We start from the raw sequence: 18,576 nt of genomic DNA, 5'->3' as shown, positions 1-18,576 counted from the left end.
GCTCCCCAGGTCCCACGTTAGCCAGATGCACAAGGGGGCGCATGCGTCTGGAGTTCGTTTGCAGAGGCTGGAAGCCCTGGCGCGCCCATTCTCTCTCTCTCCCTCTGTCTTTCTCTCTGTGTCTGTTGCTCTCAAATAAATAAATAAAAAATTAAAAAAAAAAAAAGAAAAGAAAAGGGAGAACAGGACAGAGAAAGTGAGGAGGAGAAAGCCTGGTGGCGGCAGTGGCGTGGGCATTTGCAAAGCCATGAAACTGTCTGGGTAGGGTTGAGCCAGGTAAGTAATTATGTGGGGCGGGAGCGACATGGGGTGGGGACAGGGTAGAGGAGCCTGGGAAGGAGGGCAAAGGGCAGGGTATGGAGGGTTCTGGGGCGATGCCAAGTGCTGAAGGCTTGTCTCCCAAAGGTGCATGCAAGGGAAGCTTGGTCTCCAGTGTGGTGGTGACTGATGGAACCTGTGAAAGGTGGACCCTCGTCGTGGTAGGTCATTAATCCAGTTAGGAGGAGTGGACTCTCAGGCTATGGGTTGGGAATCCCAGAAGTGAATTTCTTCTCCAGACAGTGGACTGGAAGAATGGATGGACCTGGCCACTTCCGTGCCTTAGTTTCCCTTTCTTCTTATCCGCCCTGTTGTGGTACTGCGAGGGCCAGTGCCATGTTCTCTGTACACGCCAGCCATCACCCCAGTGAGCCCAGTAAATCCCTTAGGGCCTGGCATGTAGTGCAGTTGGTAGAGCTCATGCCTAGCCTGTGGGAGGACCTGGGTTCTATTCCCAGCACCTTCCAGAAAAAACTAGCATCGGAAGTACAAGTAGGGTGAGAGTAGCCGGGGCAGAGCAGAGGCGTGAGTGTGAACGGTGAGTCTTCCCTAAGCCGTCCTCCAGGGCCTCGCTCGTCCCACACTCTCTAGTCCCGGCCACCTCACACTCACAGAGATGCTCCTACCTCTGCCTCCGCGTGCTGGGATTAAAGGCGTGCGCCACCGTGACCAGCTCTGTTTTTTTAAAATATTTATTTGAGAGAGACAGAGAGAGGAAGAGGCAGAGAGAATGGGTGTGCCAGGACTTCCAGGCACTGCAAACAAACTCCAGATGCATGGGCCCCCTTGTGCATTTGGTTTATGTGGGTCCTGGGGAATCAAACCAGGGTCCTTAGGCTTCACAGGCAAATGCCTTGACAGCAAAGCCATTTCCCCAGCCTCAGCTCTGTTTTTTTCAATATTTTATTTATTTGAGAGAGGTTGGGGGGGGGGGAGAGAATGAATGAATATGGTTGCACCAGGACCTCTGTCACTACAAATGAACTCCACACATATGTGCCACTTTGCATCTGGCTTTACATGGATACTGGGGACTTGAACCCAGGCCATCAGGCGTTGCAAGAAAGTGCCTTTAAGCGAAGAGCCATCTCTCCAGCCTCCAGCCCCACTTAAGCCCCCCCTTGTTTTTTGAGGTAGGGTCTCACTCTAGCCCAGGCTGACTTGGAATTTACTCTGTATTTCCAGGCTGACCTCAAATTCACAGTGATCCTCCTACCTCTTCCTCTCAGGTGCTGGGATTAAAGGCGTGTGCCATCATGCCCAGCCAAGCTTTTTTTTTTTTTTTTTTTTTAATTATCTGCAAGGGGTGTGAGAGAGAGTACTAGTGTGCCAGGGCCTCCTGTCACTGCAAAAGAACTCCAGATACTTGTACCACCTTATGCATCTGGCTTTACATGGGTACTGAGGAATAGAACCCAGGTGATCAGGCTTTGCAAGCAAACTCCTTAACTGCTGATCCATCTCTCCAGCCCAAGCTTTTTTAATATACTTTTTTTGGGGGGGGGGTCATGTGTATATGGGCAATGTGGGTGCCTGCATGTTTGTATGTGTGTGGGAGCATGTGTGTGGAAGCCAGAGGTCAATGTCTGATGCCTTCCTTAGTCACGGTTTGTTTTATTTTCCAAGACTGGGTCTGTCACTGAACCTGGAGCTCACTGATTGGCTAGACTGCAAACCCTGGGAATTTTCCTGTCTCTGCCTCCCCAGCACTGGGATTACAGGTGAGTGCCATCATGCTCAGCATGATGAGAAAATATTTTTAAATGTATTTTTATTTATTTATTTGAGAGAGAGAGAGAGAGAGAGAGACAGAGAGATACAGAAATAGACAGGTAGAAAGAGAGAGAGAAAATGGGAGTGCCAGGACTTCCAGCCATTGCAGATGAACTACAGATGCATGCGCCATCCTGGGGAGTTGAACCTAAATCCTTTGGCTTTGTAGGCAAATGCCTTAACCACCAAGGTATTTCTCAAGCCCTAAAATATTTTTTTAAAGATATTTTATTTATTTATTTATTTGCATACACAGGATGGGAGGGAGGGAGAGAATGGGCACACCAGGGCCTCCAACCACTTTGTGCATCTGGCTTACATGGGCACTAGGGAATCAAACCTGGGTTGTTAGGCTTTGCAGGCAAGCGCCTTAACTGTTGAGCCTATCTCTCCAGCCTGTGATCATGATTTTTATGTGGGTGCTGGGGTCCAAACTCAGGTCTTCTTTACCCGCTGAGCCATCTCCCTAGCCCTGTTTATTTGTTCATTTATCATTTACTTTGGCGCCTGTATGATGCTTATATGTGCGTATTCGTACGTGAGTGTGGGTGCCTGCTTGCCACAGCACAGTGTAGAGGTTAGTTAGTGGACAGCTGAGGGCGTTGGTGCTCACCTTCTTCTTTGAAGCAGTGGTTGTCACCCTTCACTCCTGTGTTTACTGGCCAGTTGGCCCTTTAGCCAGTGTTCTCTCTGTAGGTGTGCTGGGATTACAGGTGCCTGCTACAGCATTGGTTTTATTTATTATTTATTTAGGTTTTTTGAGGTAGGGTTTCACTCTGGCCCAGGCTGACCTGGAATTCCCTATGTAGTCTCAGGGTGGTCTTGAACTCACAGCAATCCACCTACCTCTGCTTCCTGAGTGCTGGGATTAAAGGCCTGTACTGCCATGCCCAGCTCATTTATTTATTTTGAGGTAGGGTTTCGCTCTAGCTCAGGCTGACCTGGAATTCACTGTGCAGTCTCAGGGTGGTCTTGAACTTGGGGTGATCCTCCTACCACTGCCTCCTGAGTACTGGGATTAAAGGCGTGCGCCACCACACCTGAGTCTATTTATTTATTTATTTTAAAAATATCTTTATTTTTATTTATTTATTTATTTGACTGAGAAAGAGGAAGAGAGACAGACAGACAGAGACACACAGACAATAGGTGCCAGGGCCTTCAGCCACTGCAAACGAACTCCACAGCTGTGTGCCCCTTGTGTTTCTGGCTAACATGAGTCCTGGGGAATCGAACCTGGTTCCTTTGGCTTTGCAGGCAAGTACCTTAACTACTAAGTTATCCCTCCAGGTCTCTATTTATTCTTTTAAAATAATTTCTTTCTTATTTGAGAGAGAAAGGAAGAGACAGAGAATGGGTGCACCAGGGCCTCCAGCCAGTGCAAACAAACTCCAGATGCATGTGCCACCTTGTGCATCTGCCTTACTTGAGTACTGGGAAATTGAACCTGGGTCCTTAGTCTTTAAAGGCAAGTGCCTTAACCAATAAGCCATCTCTCCAACGCCTAGTGTTTGATTTTTATGTGGGATCTGGGCATCCAATATCCCCTGCCTTTTTTTGTTGTTGTTGTTTGTTTATTTGAGAGTGACAGAGAGAGGGAGGGAGGGAGGGAGGAAGAGAGAGAGAGAGAGAGAGAGAGAGAGGGATCGAGAATGGGCACGCCAGAGTGCATCTGGCTAACGTGGGTCCTGGGAAACCGAGCCTCGAAGCAGGGCCCTTAGGCTTCACAGGCAAGTGCTTATCCACTAAGCCATCTCTCCAGCCCTCCCCTGCCTTTTTTTTTTTTTTTTTAACCTGAGTGATGATCTTGGTATAGTCCGTGCTGTCCGGGAATTCACTGTGTAGTCTCCAGCTGGCCTCATACTCACAGGGATCCCCTTATCTCTAACTTCCCGAGTGCTGGGATTAAAGGTGCGTCACCACCCTCAGCTTTTTTTTTTTTTTTTTTTTTTAAACAGGGTCGCCCTTCCTGGTCTTGTTCTTTCTGTATAGCTCAAGTTGGCCTCCCGGGTTGGCGTGAACTTCCTCCTGTTCTCTGTAGGGTGCTGGCTCTCAGGTGTGCACTGCCCCAGCCTTCGCATCAGCTCCGGCGGAGGGAGAGGTGAGAGAGTTGAAGGGAAGCAGGCTGGAGGGAGAGGCTCGGGATGAGCTCCTGCCTGTCGACTAAGGAACATGAACTTGATTCTGCACACCCGGGGGAGGGGTGGACGAGACAAGATGAGAGTGGAGTAATCTTGCCCCTGGGTTTGAGGTGCGCTAGGAGCTAGGAGACGCGCCTAGTGGAAGCCAGCTGGGAGAGGGCGTGTTTCTTAATGTGGGAGGCAGAGAGCCCAAGCAGATGTTTGCAGTGCAGGCCAAGGAGCTGAGGAACGCTGTAGACTGCGCCAGCCGCACGGCTGTGGGCAGAAGCTGGAGTCAGAGCAAGAGTCTTTGGTTTTCCTCACGGCTGCCCGAGGGGACAGGGACCAGGAGAACTAGCATGAGGGAAGGGTGGCTTCAGATGTTTTGAAGGAACTTGAGCCCAGCAGTAAATGAGGCCCAGAGGCCAGGGAGAAGTTTCTGGGTCCACAAACTTCAGGGCTCCTGTGTGGCGCTTGACCGCAAAGATGAGTTAAATAATCTCTGAGGTGTTTTCTTTCAAGGTAGGGTCTCACTTTACCCCAGACTGACCTGGAATAAGTCACCGTGTAGTCCCAGGCTGCCTTTGAACTCATGGTGATGCTCCTACTCTGCCTCCCAGGTGCTGGGATTAAAGGCATGTGCCACCATGCCTGGCTTTTTAATTTAGTTTTTATGTTGGGGGGTTATTTTATGAGAGAGAAAATTGGTGCTCCAGAGCCTCCTGCTACTGCAGTCGAACTCCAGACACAGGCATCACCTTCTGCAACACTGTGTGCTTGCACCACCTTGTGCATCTGGCTGAAGAGGGATCTGGAGAGTCAAACATGGGTCCTTAGGCTTTGCAGGCAAGCACCTTAACTGCTAAGCCTTCTCTCCAGCTCTATTTTTTAGTTTAGTTTCCCCCCCCCCCCCCGAGGTAGGGTCTCACTCTTGCTCAGGCTGACCTGGAATTCACTGTGCAGTTTCAGGGTGGCCTCGAACTCATGGTGATCCTCCTACCTCTGCCTCCCGAGTGCTGGGATTAAAGGCATGCACAACCACGCCCATCTTATTTTTGAAATTTTGTGCTGTGCTGTGGCTTGAACCTAGGACCTTATGCATACTAGGCAAGCACTCTGCCACTGAGAGACATCCCCAGCCCTGCTTTTTTTTTTTTTTTTTTTTTTTTGGTTTTTCGAGGTAGGGTCTCACTCTAGTCCAGGCTGACCTGGAATTCACTATGTAGTCTCAGGGTGGCCTCGAACTCACGGCGATCCTCCTACCTCTGCCTCCCAAGTGCTGGGATTAAAGGCGTGTACCACCACACCCAGCTAAATTTCTTTATTAACAACTTCCATGATTATAAAGAATACCCCATGGTAATACCCTCCCTCCCCCACTTGCCCCTTTGAAACTCCACTCTCCATCATACCCTCTCCCCATCTCAGTCAGTCTCTCTCTTACTTTTTACGTCTTGATCTTTTCCTCCTATTGTGATGGTCTTATGCAGGTAGTGTCAGGCACTGTGAAGCCATGGACATCCAGGCCATTTTGTGTCTGGAGGGAGCATGTTGTCTGGAGTCCTACCCTTCCTTTGGTTCTTACATTCTTTCTGCCACCTCTTCCGCATTAGACCCTGAGCTTTGGAAGGTGTGATACAGCTGTTGCAGTACTGAGCACTGCGGTCATTTCTTTGCATCACCATGTTAACTTCTGAGTTGCCCCAAGGTCACTGCCATCGGAAAAGAAGATTCTCAACCAAAAGTGAGAGTAGCATTAATATAAGAGTGTGAACATTAACAGAAGTGCTTACTGGGCAGTTTGATAAGCATAGTATATACATTTAGCCAGACAACAGCAGACATTACACCCCTAAGGCTCATGACTACCCCTGTTTTAAGTTGTCAATATCAGGGATGTATTCCCTTCCCATGGAGCGGGCCTCCAGTCCCATTAGAGGGTAGTTGGTTTCCCCCATAACAGACATGCCACTATTGTACCCGTTGGCTCATTTGGCCTGGCTGGCCAATTGTAAGGCTTGCAGTGTCCACTGATGAGTATCTTTTTTTTAAAAAATTTTTATTAACATTTTCCATGATTATAAAAAAAATCCCATGGTAATTCCCTCTCTCCCCCCCCATACTTTGCCCTTTGAAATTCCATTCTCCATCATATTACCTCCCCATCTCAATCATTGTACTTACATATATACAATACTGATGAGTATCTTCACTGGTGTTTTCTCTTTCTCCCATTGAACTGCATGCAGAATGGCTTCTTCCAGTTTTCTGTCAGCTGGTCTACATGGAGGAGGTTATCAGCTCAGTTCCAGCAGGATTTCTCAGTGGCCTTGCAGCCCAAGTATGTGGAGTTCTCAGCAATAGGGTCTTAACCATCTATTCCTGGTGGGAAACCAAGGGCCTCACCAATGGCCTGTAATGTTTTGGGGGGCATCAGGGACCTTAGGATATATGCCTAGCAGTGCTATAGCTGAGTCATGGTAGATCTATTTTTAGGTGTCTTAGGAACCTCCACACTGATTTCCACAATGGCTGGACCAGATTGCATTTCCACCAACAGTGTAGAAGGGTTCCTCTTTTTCCGCATCCTTGCCATTTATGGTCATTTGTTTTCATGATGGTAGCCAATCTGATAGGAGTGAGATGGAATCTCAATGTAGTTTTAATCTGCATTTCCCTGATGACTGGGATGTAGAACATTTTTTTAGATGCTTATACGCCATCCGAATTTCTTCTTTTGAGAACTCTATTTAGTTCCATATCCTATTTTTTAATTGGCTTGTTTGATTTCTTATTAGTGTTTTGAGTTCTTTGTATATCCTAGATATTAATCCTCTATCAGATGTATAGTTGACAAAGATTTTTTCCCATTCTGTAGGTTGCCTCTTTGCTTTATTCACAGTGTACTTTGCCATACAAAATATTTGTAATTTCATGAGGTCCCAGTGGTTAATCTGTGATTTTATTGCCTGAGCAATTGGGGTTATATTCATAAAGTCTTTGCCAAGTCAATATGTTGAAGGGTTCCTCCTACTTTTTTCTCTAGCAGTTTCAGAGTTTCAGGTCTGATTTAAGGTCTTTAATCCATTTGAACTTAATTCTTGTGCATGGAGAGAGAGAAGAATCTATTTTCATTCTTCTACAGATACATACCCACTTTTCCCAACACCATTTGCTAAAGAGGCTGTCTTTCCTCCAATGAGTATTTTTGGCATTTTTTATCAAATATCAGGTGGCTATAGCTACTTGGGCTTACATCTGGGTCCTCTATTCTGTTCCACTGATCTACATGTCTGCTTTTGTGCCAGTACCATGCTGTTTTGTTACTATGGCTCTTTAGTATAGGTTAAAATCAGGTATGGTGATACCACCAGCCTTATTTTTGTTGCTCAGTATTGTTTTAGATATTTGAGATTTTTTTTGTGGTTCCAAATGAATTTTTGGATTGTTTTTCTATTTCCATGAAAAATGCACTTGGAATCCCAGCACTCGGTAGGCAGAGGTAGAAGGATCGCCGTGAGTTCGAGGCCATCCTGAGACTCCATAGTGAATTCCAGGTCAGCCTGGGCTAGAGTGAGACCTTACCTTGAAAAGCCAAAAAAAAAAAAAAAGCACTTGGAATTTTGATGGGAATTGCATTAAATATGTTGATTGCTTTTGGTAAGATTGCCATTTTCACAATATTCATTCTTCCAATCCAGGAACAAGGGATGTTTTTCCATCAAGCAATTTTTCTCTTGAGTGTTTTAAAGTTTTCATTGTAAGCTGGGCGTGGTGGCACATGCCTTTAATCCCAGCACTGGGGAGGAAGAGGTAGGAGGATCACTGTGAGTTCAAGGCCACCCTGACACTACATAGTTAATTCCAGGTCAGCCTGGACCAGAATGAGACCCTACCTTGACTGCACCCCCCCCCCCCCCCCCGCAAAAAAAAAAAAAAAAGTTTTTCATTGTAGAGATCCTTCACTTCCTTGGTTAGGTTTATTCCAAGGTACTTTGATGCAATTGTGGATGGGAGTGATTCTCTGATTTCATCCTTTGTGTGTTTGTTGTTAGCATATAGGGAAGCTACTGATTTCTGTGTATTCATTTTGTATCCTGCTACATGGCTGTAGGTGCTTATCAGATCTAACAGTTTGATGGTAGAGTCTTTAGGGTCGGGTCCTTTATAGAATCATGTCATATGCAAATAATGATAACTTAATCTCTTCCTTTCCAATTTGTATCCCTTTTATGTGTGTCTCTTGCCTTATTGCTGTGGCTAAGACTTCCAGTACTATAATAAATAAAAGTGGGTAGAGTGGACACCCTTGTCTTTTTCCTGATTTTAGTAGAAAAGCTTCTAGTTTTCCCCATTTAGTAATATGTTGGCTGTGGGCTTGTCATAAATATCCTTTATTATATTGAGATATGTTCCTTCTATTCCCAGTCTCTGTAGGACTTTTGTCATGAAGGGATGTTGGATCTTGTCAGATGCTTTTTCAGCATCTAATGAGATGATCATGTGATTTTTGTCCTTCAGTCCGTTTATATAATGTATTACATTTATTTATTTGTGTATGTTGAATCATCCCTGCATCTTTGGGATAAAGCCTACTTGGTTGGGGTGAATGATCTTTCTGATATATTGTATTCTGTTTGCCAATATTTTATTGAGAATTTTGCTCTATGTTCATGGGGGAGATTGGTCTGTAACTTTCTGTTTGTTCGATCTTTGCCTGGTTTTAGTATTAGGGTGATGCTGGCCTTCTTAGAAGGAATTTGGTAGGATTCCTTCTTTTTCTATTTTATGGAAAAGAAGCCTTGGTGTTAGTTCTTCCCTGAAGGTCTGGTAAAATTCACTAGTGAATCCATCTGGGCCTGGACTTTTCTTAATTGGGAGACTTTTGATAACTGCTTGGACCTCCATACTTGTTATAGGTCTATTTAAGTGATTAATCTCATCTTGATTTAGTTTAGGTATGTCATGGAAATCATCCATTTCTTTCAGATTTTCATATTTTGTGGAGTACATGTTTTTATAGTATGTCCCTATGATTTTTTTTTAATTTATCTGGTATCTGTTTTGATGTTGCCTTTTTCATGTCTAATTTTATTAATTTGTGCCTCTTCTCTCTTTCTTTTGGCCAGATTTGCTAAGGGTTTATCAATCTTGTTTATCCTTTCAAAGAACCAACTCTTTGTTTCATTGATTCTTTGGATTGATTTTTTGGTTTCTATTTCATTAATTTGTGCCCTAATCTATATTAATTATTCCTGTCTACTGATTTTTGGTTTGCCTTGTTCTTCTTCCAAGGCTTTATAGTGAAGCATTACGTCTTTTACTTGAGACCTTTCTAGTTTGTTAATATAGGCACATAAAGCTTATAAATTTCCCTGTTAGAAGTGCTGCTGAAAAGAATGTGTATTCTGCAGCATTTGGATGAAATGTCCTGTATATATCTGTTAGGTCCATTTGTTCTATGACTTCATTTAATCCAGATGCCTCTCTGTTTATTTTTTTCCGGGATGATCTGTCAATTGATGACAGTTGAGTGTTGAAGTCACCCACTACCACTGTGTTTGGTGTTATCTGTGACCTTAGTTCTAATAGCATTTGTTTGATGAATTTTGGAGTCCCCATGTTAGGTGCATATATGCTTAGGATTGTAATGTCCTCCTGCTGGACTGTGCCCTTAATCAATATAAAGTGACCTTCCTTATCTTTCCTAACTAATGTTGAACTGAAGTCTACCTTGTCAGATATTAGGATAGCAAGCCCTGCTTGTTTTCTAGGCCATTTGCTTGAAACACCGTTTTTCAACCTTTCACCCTAAGATACTGTCCATTCTTTGTAGAAAGGTGAGTTTCTTGGAGGCAACAAATTGAAGTATCCTGCTTTTTAACCCATTCTGCAAACCTGTGTCTTTTGGTTGGTGCATTGAGGCCTTTGATATTAAGAGATATTATTGAAAGGTTTGTATTCATTTTTGCCTTTTTTTTTTTTTTTTTTTGTAGTTCTTCCCATTTTATATTTGCTTTCAGTTCTCCGGTACCCATGCAATGCCACATGCACCAAGTGTTGCATTCTTCTGATGTTCCTTTGCAGTGGCAAGTGGCCTGGCACACCCTCAGTCATATTCTCTCTCTCTCTCTCTGCTTACAAATAAATAAAGACATTGGTAGAATTAAAAAAAAAAAAAAAAAGGCTGGACATGGCCATGCCACTTCTGCATTCCCAGTTCTTTTTTTTTTTTTTTTTTTGGTTTTTTCGAGGTAGGGTCTCACTCTAGCCCAGGCTGACCTGGAATTAACTCTGTAGTCTCAGGGTGGCCTCGAACTCACAGCGATCCTCCTACCTCTGCCTCCCGAGTGCTGGGATTAAAGGCGTGCGACACCACGCCCGGCTTCATTCCCAGTTCTTAAGGGGACGGAGACAGACAGGCAGCAGCCCCAGGTTGAGGGAGGGTCCTGTCCCAGGAAGAGAGAACATTCTCCTGCCTCTGCGCATGCGTGCTTACGTCACTCGTGCAGTAAAACCAAGCAAAAGTGAAGCTGCTTTTTTAACATACTACATGCTCATTGCCTTTATGTAGTTCCTGCTCCAGAGAAGAGGACACAGAACATTGTACTCACGTGTCACATGAGGAGCTGCAGAAATGGCCCAGCCACTAAGGCCTTTGCTTATAGTGCCTAACGACCCAAGTTTGATTCCCCAGGACCCATGTGAAGCCAGATGCACAGTGGAGCATGTGTCTTGGAGTTCATTTGTAGCGGCTAGAGGCCCTGGTGTGCCCATTCTCTCAGTGCTTATAAATAATTAAATACAGCTCTAAAAAGAAGAAAGGCTGGAGAGATGTCTTAGGGGTTAAGATGCTTGCATGCGAAGCCTAAGGACCCAAATTCAACTCTCCAGGTCCCATGTAAGTGTAAGCACAAGGGGCCACATGCATCTGGAATTCAATTGCAGTGGTTGGAGGCCCTGGTGCACCTATATGTTCTTGTTCTCATTCTCTCTCTCTCTTTGTCTCTCGCGTACGAGCTTTCTCATTTAAAAAAAAAAAAAAACTCATAAAAAAAAAAAAGCCAGGCATGGTGGCACATGTCTTTAACCCCAGCACTTGGGAGGCAGAGGTAGGAGGATCACTGTGAGATTGAGGCCACCCTGAGATTACATAGTAAATTCCAGGTTAGCCTGGACAAGAACAAGACTGTACCTCAAAAAACCAAACAACAACAACAACAACAAAAAAAAAAAGGTAGTAAAATATGATCACATGACATGGTAAGGATCGATGGCAGGGAAGTGTGTCTGTCTCTCATGTTTGGTGCCAGGATGGAGCTCAGAGACTCATGTGTACCAAGTGTACTCTATCATTAAACTTCATCCTTCCCCAGTCCCCAGATTTTCACATTATGTCCACCACACCCAGCAAAAGCTGCACACTTCTAGCAACCAACACTCATGTAAATCCTTTTTTTTTTAATTAGCATTTTCCATGTTTTTTTTTTTTTTTTTTTTGCAATCCTCCTACATCTGCCTCCTGAGTGCTGGGATTAAAGGTGTGTACCACCACGCCCGGCTTTTATTTATTTATTTGGCAGAGAAAAGGGGGGAGAGAGAGAAAGAGAGTGGGTGTGACAGGGACTCCAGCCACTGCAAACGAACTCCAGATGCATGTGCCACCTTGTCCATCTGGCTAACGTGGGTCCTGGGCAATTGAACCAGGGTCCTTTGGCTTTGCAGGCAAACGCCTTAACTGCTAAGCCATCCCTCCAGCCCTGTTTTGTTTTGTTTTTTTTTTTTTTTTGAGGCCAGGGTAGGTTTCACTCTAGTACAGACTGACCGGGAACTCACTCTAGCTCCAGGCTGGCCTCAGATTCATGACGACCTTCCTATCTCAGCCTTCCAGGAGCCAGAATTAAAGGCACACAGCACCATTCCCAGCTCTATTGTTTGTCTTGAGGTGAGGTCTCAGTCTAGCCCAGGCTGGCCTGGAACTCATGGAATCCTCTTACCTCAGCCTCCCTAGTGCTGGTATTAAAGGTGTGCACCACCACACTCAGCTATACAGACTAGGTCTTAGTAAGTTGGCCCTGCCTGGCCTTGAACTCTCTCTCTATTCCAAAAATGTCTTGAACTTGAGATCTTCCTGCCCCAATCTCCTTAGTAACTGGGATAAAAGGTCTGCACCATGAGGCCCGACTAATATTTAGGTGTTCAGTCTTTTGAGGCCTTTGTTCCCGTTCCTTTCTCTGTCAAATGGGCGATCCCTGCCTTTGAAGGAGATGGCTGAGTGAGACTGAAAATTGGAAGACCAACTCTGAGCCAAGTAGGTGTCGCATCGTCGCTAGCAACGCAGCCGCCTGCCTGAAAGCTTTGTGTGCCAGTCTCCTTACAGCCTGCGGTTCCACCTTGTCAGGAGCATTATGTCCTTAAGCCTTTAATAATGTTTCATGAACTTTGCATTGTTTTTCTTTGTGTGTGTGGAGGCCAGGGGTTGACATCAGGTGTCTCAGTTGCACTTCACCTTATTCTTTGAGACAGGGTTTCTCGCTGAGCCTCGAGCTCATTGATCCCCCTGGTCCAGCTGGTTGGGGAGCTTAAGGGAGCGCCTGTCTCTGCCTTCAAAGCACAGGGATCACAGGCACACTCCACCATGCCTGGCATTGATGTGCGTGTTGGGGGTCTGAGTCCCGGTCTTCTTGCTCTGTTCTGTCTTCCCAGCCCTCACATGAACGTGTGTGCTATGGACGTGTGTTGCTGTTGTTGTTTGTTTTTTTGAGATAATGGTCTCGCTCCAGCCCTGGCTGACCTGGAATTCAGTGTGGAGTCTCAGGGTGGCCTTAAACTCATGACCTTCTATCTCTGCCTCCCGAATGCTAGGATTAAAGGCATGCGCCACCACACCTGGCTCATCTATGGACTTAAAAAAAAAATTTATTTTGGACAGGAGGGATGGTTTAGCAGTTAAGGCACTTGACTGTAAAGCTAAAGGACCCAGGTTCAATTCCCCAGCACCCACATAAGCCAGATGCACAAAGGTGGAACATGTATCTGGAGTTTGGTTGCAGTGGCTGGAGACCCTGGTGTGCCCATTCTCTGTCTCTCTGCTTCTTCCTCTCTGTCTCTAGCAAATAAGTAAATAAAATATATTAAAAAAAAAAAGAAAAATAAACAGGCTCATTTGGTAAAAGGAAGATGTAGAGTGACACCAATTTCTGACCTCAACACATACATACACATTCACACACATGTGAACATGCATTCACATATACCCACCACACATACACACTAAATTTCATAAAGACACCCACCCAGCACAGGCCCAAGGCATATGCCACAGGCTTGGCTCCCCTCCTTGCTCACTCATCTACCCCTCAGGGTGGCAAAGTAGACACCACATGCAAATATGGGCAGTGAGTCAGGCCTGCATGGGGCTATGCACACCTGTGGGTGCCCAGCCTGCCACCAGCTTCCAAGGCCTCCAGCAAGGGCTCAGACACCGCCTAAGAAGGATGAGGCCCTAGGCTGCCCTCCCGGTTGGCTTAGCTCAGAGTCTGCAATTAGAAGTCTGCACCGGCATCCACACACAAATCGGAGGACAGATTTCAAAGCCAGTGACTCCCAAGGTGTCGTTCATGGCTTTGGCAACCAGGGCCCCATGGGGTGTGTTCTGGCATGCCTGCCCATCCCCAGGCAAGCTAACCGCCAAGGGAGTAGTCAGGAATGATGGCTCATGCTTTATGTGAAGGCGTGAGGCCACCACCCATCCCAGGCCCACTGCAGTTTAGGGGATCCAAGATGAGGATGATGGCCCCCAAACTGTCTCCACGGCCAGCCTGTCTACACGCAAATCAGGCTCTCTTGGGATCCTAGGGCCAGCCACAGCCAGTTCCAGTGAGCTCCCAAACGTCCTTGGCCTTTCCCACCCTTCCCCCCTCAGACCATTGATGCTGCTAGCAGGAGCTTAAGTCCGAACTTCAGCCTCCTTCCCCAGACACCATCAAGTAAGCCCCGGTCCACTTCCCAGGCCTCTGAGCCACACCCTGTGGTGAGGTGACACTCCCACCAGACTCTTCAGCACACAAGTCACATTCACCCCAGCAGGCCTTCATTTCCTGGACTCAGTCTCCCCTGGGGAGCAGGATCTCCCTGCAGGCAGAGCTCCCAGTCACCCTAAGTCGAGGCCGCAGCTCCTCAAATGCCACACATCACATACGAGCAAGGGGAGGCCCTCCTGCTCCAGGGGCCTGAGCCCTTTGAGTCATCGATACGCACAATACAGCCTTGCGTGGATGTGCCTGTTTCTTGCGATAGCACCAGCCGGGGTGGAGCTCGGGTGCAAAAACCTAATTTGTTTCAGTACCTAACGACAGGGCTATTTATGGTGTTCTCAGTGATGGCAATTATTGTAGTAACTGGCCTTGGGGAAAAGCCTCAATCTGGAGACAGCTTAACCCCCCTGCAACATGGTCTCCTAGTACTGGGGATGGAGTCCTTGGCATCATGTGCACTAAGTACATACTGCCGCTGAGATGCCACTAGTCCCAATATTAATTTTTTTTTTTTTTTTTTGAGGTAGGGTCTTACTCTGGTCCACACCGACCTGGAATTCACTTTGTAGCCTCAGGGTGGCCTCGAACTTATGGCAGTCCTCCTACCTCTGCCTCCCAAGTGCTGGGATTAAAGGTGTGCACCACCACACCTGGCTAAATGTTTTATTTATTTCAGGGTCAGGCGGAAGGGAAGGAAAGAGAAAGTGGACATGGCAGGGCCTCCAGCCACTGCAAATGAGATCCAGACACATGTGCCACCTTGTGCATCTGGCTTTTGTGGGACCTGGAGAATTGAACCCTGGTCCTTAGACTTTGCCGGCAGGTGCCTTAACCACTAAGCCATCTCTCCAGCCACTTTTTTTTTTTTTAATTTTTATTAACATTTTCCATGATTATAAAATATATCCCCTGGTAATTCCCTCCCTCCCCACTCCCACACTTTCCCATTTGAAATTCCATTCTCCATCATATTACCTCCCCATTACAATCACTGTAATTACATATATACAATATCAACCTATTAAGTATCCTCCTCCCTTCCTTTCTCCACCCTTTTTTTTTTTAATTTTTATTTATTTATTTGAGAGCGACAGACACAGAGAGAAAGACAGATAGAGGGAGAGAGAGAGAATGGGTGCGCCAGGGCTTCCAGCCTCTGCAAACGAACTCCAGACGCGTGCGCCCCCTTGTGCATCTGGCTAACGTGGGACTTGGGGAACCGAGCCTCGAACCAGGGTCCTTAGGCTTCACAGGCAAGTGCTTAACCGCTAAGCCATCTCTCCAGCCCCCTTTCTCCACCCTTTATGTCTCCTTTTCAGTATTTTCATTCTCACACAGAAGCCCAGTCATCTGTAGCTAGGATCCACATATGAGAGAGAACATGTGGCGCTTGGCTTTCTGGGCCTGGGTTACCTGACTTAGTATAATACTTTCCAGGTCCATCCATTTTTCTGCAAATTTCATAACTTCATTTTTCTTTACCGCTGAGTAGAACTCCATTGTATAAATATACCACATCTTCATTATCCACTCATCTGTTGAGGGACATCTAGGCTGGTTCCATTTCCCAGCTATTATAAATTGAGCAGCAATAAACATGGTTGAGCATGTACTTCTAAGGAAATGAGATGAGTCCTTTGGATATATACCTAGGAGTGCTATGGCTGGGTCATACGGTAGATCAATCTCTAGCTGTTTTAGGAACCTCCACACTGTTTTCCACAATGTCCAGCCAATTTTTTTTAAAGTTCTTTTTCATTCTTTATTTTATTATTATTATTATTTTGTTATTTTTTGAGGTAGGGTCCCACTCTGGACCAGGTTGACCTGGAATTCACTATGTAGTCTCCGAGTGACCTCAAACTCACGAGGATCCTCCTACATCTGCCTCCTGAGTGCTGGGATTAAAGGCATGCGCCACTATGCCTGACTTCATATTTTCTTTTTTATTTAAGTGGGGGAGTCGGGAAGAGAATAGGTATGTGAGGTCCACTACCCATTGCAAACAAACTCCAGATGCATGTGCCACCTTGTATATCTTGCTTATGTGGGTCCTGGGGAATCGAACCTGGGTCCTTTGGCTTTTCAGGCAAGCACCTTAACCACTGAACCATCTCTTCAGCCCAAATGCTTTTTAAAAAAGTTATTATTATTGAGTTATTATTATTATTATTATTATTATTATTATTTTGGCTTTTCAAGATAGGGTCTCACTCTAGCTCAGGCCGACCTGGAATTCACTATGTAGTCTCAGGGTGGCTTTGAACTCAAGGCAGTCCTCTTACCTCTGCCTCCTGGGATTAAAGGCATGCTCTATCACGCCTGGCTGAAAAAGATTTTAGTAGAGATTTTGAGCACTATGGCTAAAGAGAAAAAGAATTGCTGGAGGGAAGGCAAGACACACCTGAAAAATGTAGGTGTGGGCTTCTCAAAGGAGAGTAATCTCCTTATTTTTTAAATATTCTATTTATTTATTTGAGAGATATAGGCAGAGAGGGACAGAATGGGCATGCCAGGGCCTCCAGCCACTGCAAATGAACTCCAGATGCACATGCCACCCTGTGCATCCTGCTTGCATGGGTACTGGGGAATCAAACCTGGGTCCTTAGGCTTTGCAGGCAAGTGCCTTATCCGCTAAGCCATCTCTCCTGTTTTGAGACAGGGTCTGGCTCTGTAGCCCAAGCTGTGTTCAGCCTCTAGTAAGCCTCCCAAGTCATCCTCACAAGGGGGATTATAGGCATGCACCACCACACCCAGCTTTTTGTTTCATTTTGATTTTTTTTTTCTTTGAGGCAGGGTGTCCCTCTAGAGCAGGTTGACCTGGAGCTTACTCTGCATCCCCAGGCTGGCCTCAAATTCACAGCAATCTTCCTACCTCTGCCTCCCAAATTCTGGCATTAAAGGAGTGCACTACTATGCCTTGCTTGAACGATTTTTAAGCTTCAAGAAACCATTGGCTGAGAGAAGGAGTATTGCTGTGAATTTGAGGCCAGCCTGGAACTACAGAGTGAGTTTCAGGTCAGCCTGGGCTAGAGTGAGATCCAACCTTGGGAAAAAAAATTAAGTTGAAACAAAATGATCTTACCTAAAAAAAAAATAAAATAAAATAAAAGTTCAGGGGCTGGAGAGATGGCACAGGGGTTAAATTTACTTCCTGCACAAGCATAAGGACCTGAGGGGCCCTGAAACGGCCTGAGTTCAAAATTTCTAGGTCCCACATAAGCAGCTGGGTGACACCCATGCCAAACCCCAGTTTGTCAAAGAGAACCAGAGACCAAGGAATCTCTTGGGGTTGTGAGAAACACAAAGCGCGGCGTCAGTCAGTGACCCCAGGGGAAGAGTGATGGAGCGGGACACCCATCACCTGACCAGCCACGCAGGGCACACACCGTACATACAAGCAAAGCAAATATAGTTAGTTCATTGCTTCCTACCTGGGTCTCGGTTTCCATGCCTGTGAGTTAGGGATAGAATTTAAAGCATGTGCTTCAGGGCTTGGCTGTAGGAATAAGTAGATTGAGAGAGATGCTGTCTGCTCAGAGTCCAAGGACTGAGGCTAGAGTGAGGGCACAGTATGGTGTCCCAACAGATCTCTGTCCTGAGCTCGCTGTGTCCTGAGCTCACCCGTACAGAACACCAAGCCCACAGTGCAGCTCGCTGGAGGCCTGCCATGCAACTGGGAATGAGGCACTGGGCTATTGCCAGCTGGAGAGGCACAGAGACGTAGGCCAGCCTCATGCCTCTACGTGTGTTCTTAGCTGTAGAGTTCCGGTGGTGACAGGCAGGGACGCAGGGCCATCAGCTCACGTGGCAGTGGCCTGGAGAAGCCTTCCTGTGTGGCCCGGGCTGAGCATGGAGGACGCAGCAAGTTCACGAGGGGAAGGCGGGCCACAGAGAAGCATGGCCCTGAGACAGGTGGAGGCTCCGCAGCTGCGCAGCAAGGCCCAGGTGCAGGGAGCAGCTGTGGGAACACCCAAGGGGGCACTTTAGGACTTTATCTAGGGCTCCCTTTGTGGTCAGTGATGGTGCCAGGGTCATAGAATGCCAGAGGAGCCAGTGCTATGCCTCGAGTCTTGTCTTTGCTGCTGGCCCGGGAACTCCCGCTCCTCCCTGGGCCACGGCGCTTCCTCGTGTGGGAGAGTGGGGTTCACCGCTTCTCGCCAAGCACCTTCTGCCTTGGGAACTGTAGGGTCCCTACACAAGTGTATGGGGCCCATGATGGTCTTATCTACAAGCTTTTGGGGTGGCTCAAGTACAGTGTGAAGGCTCAGAATGCAGCCGCGTTGTAGAGTGCCTGCTTGGGATGTACCCATGGTACGCCGGAGGCA

The 18,576-nt window shown here is 46.5% G+C and overlaps 1 protein-coding gene across 7 annotated transcripts in view; it reads left to right on the top strand.

Moving 5' to 3' along the window:
- The window catches only part of Dtx2 (deltex E3 ubiquitin ligase 2), a 48,273-nt gene that overhangs the window by 4,615 nt on the left and 25,082 nt on the right, over positions 1 to 18,576 (top strand). For 4 of the 7 annotated variants that reach the window (XM_045144302.1, XM_045144305.1, XM_004666278.2 and 1 more), the window contains 2 exons: positions 406 to 479; positions 4,133 to 4,192. The exons of 1 other annotated variant lie outside the window; for it this stretch is intronic. The gene's annotated coding sequence lies outside the window, so the exon portion shown is untranslated. Of the gene's footprint in view, positions 1 to 405; positions 480 to 1,983; positions 2,040 to 4,049; positions 4,193 to 18,576 lie in introns of those variants that run through there. 2 more of the 7 variants (XM_045144301.1, XM_045144303.1) reach the window with 2 other exon arrangements.

This window comes from Jaculus jaculus, chromosome 2 (genome assembly GCF_020740685.1).
Source record: "Jaculus jaculus isolate mJacJac1 chromosome 2, mJacJac1.mat.Y.cur, whole genome shotgun sequence".
NCBI lineage: Eukaryota > Metazoa > Chordata > Mammalia > Rodentia > Dipodidae > Jaculus > Jaculus jaculus.
Note: the sequence above shows the minus strand (reverse complement) of the source record. Positions and strands in the feature narration are given on the sequence as shown.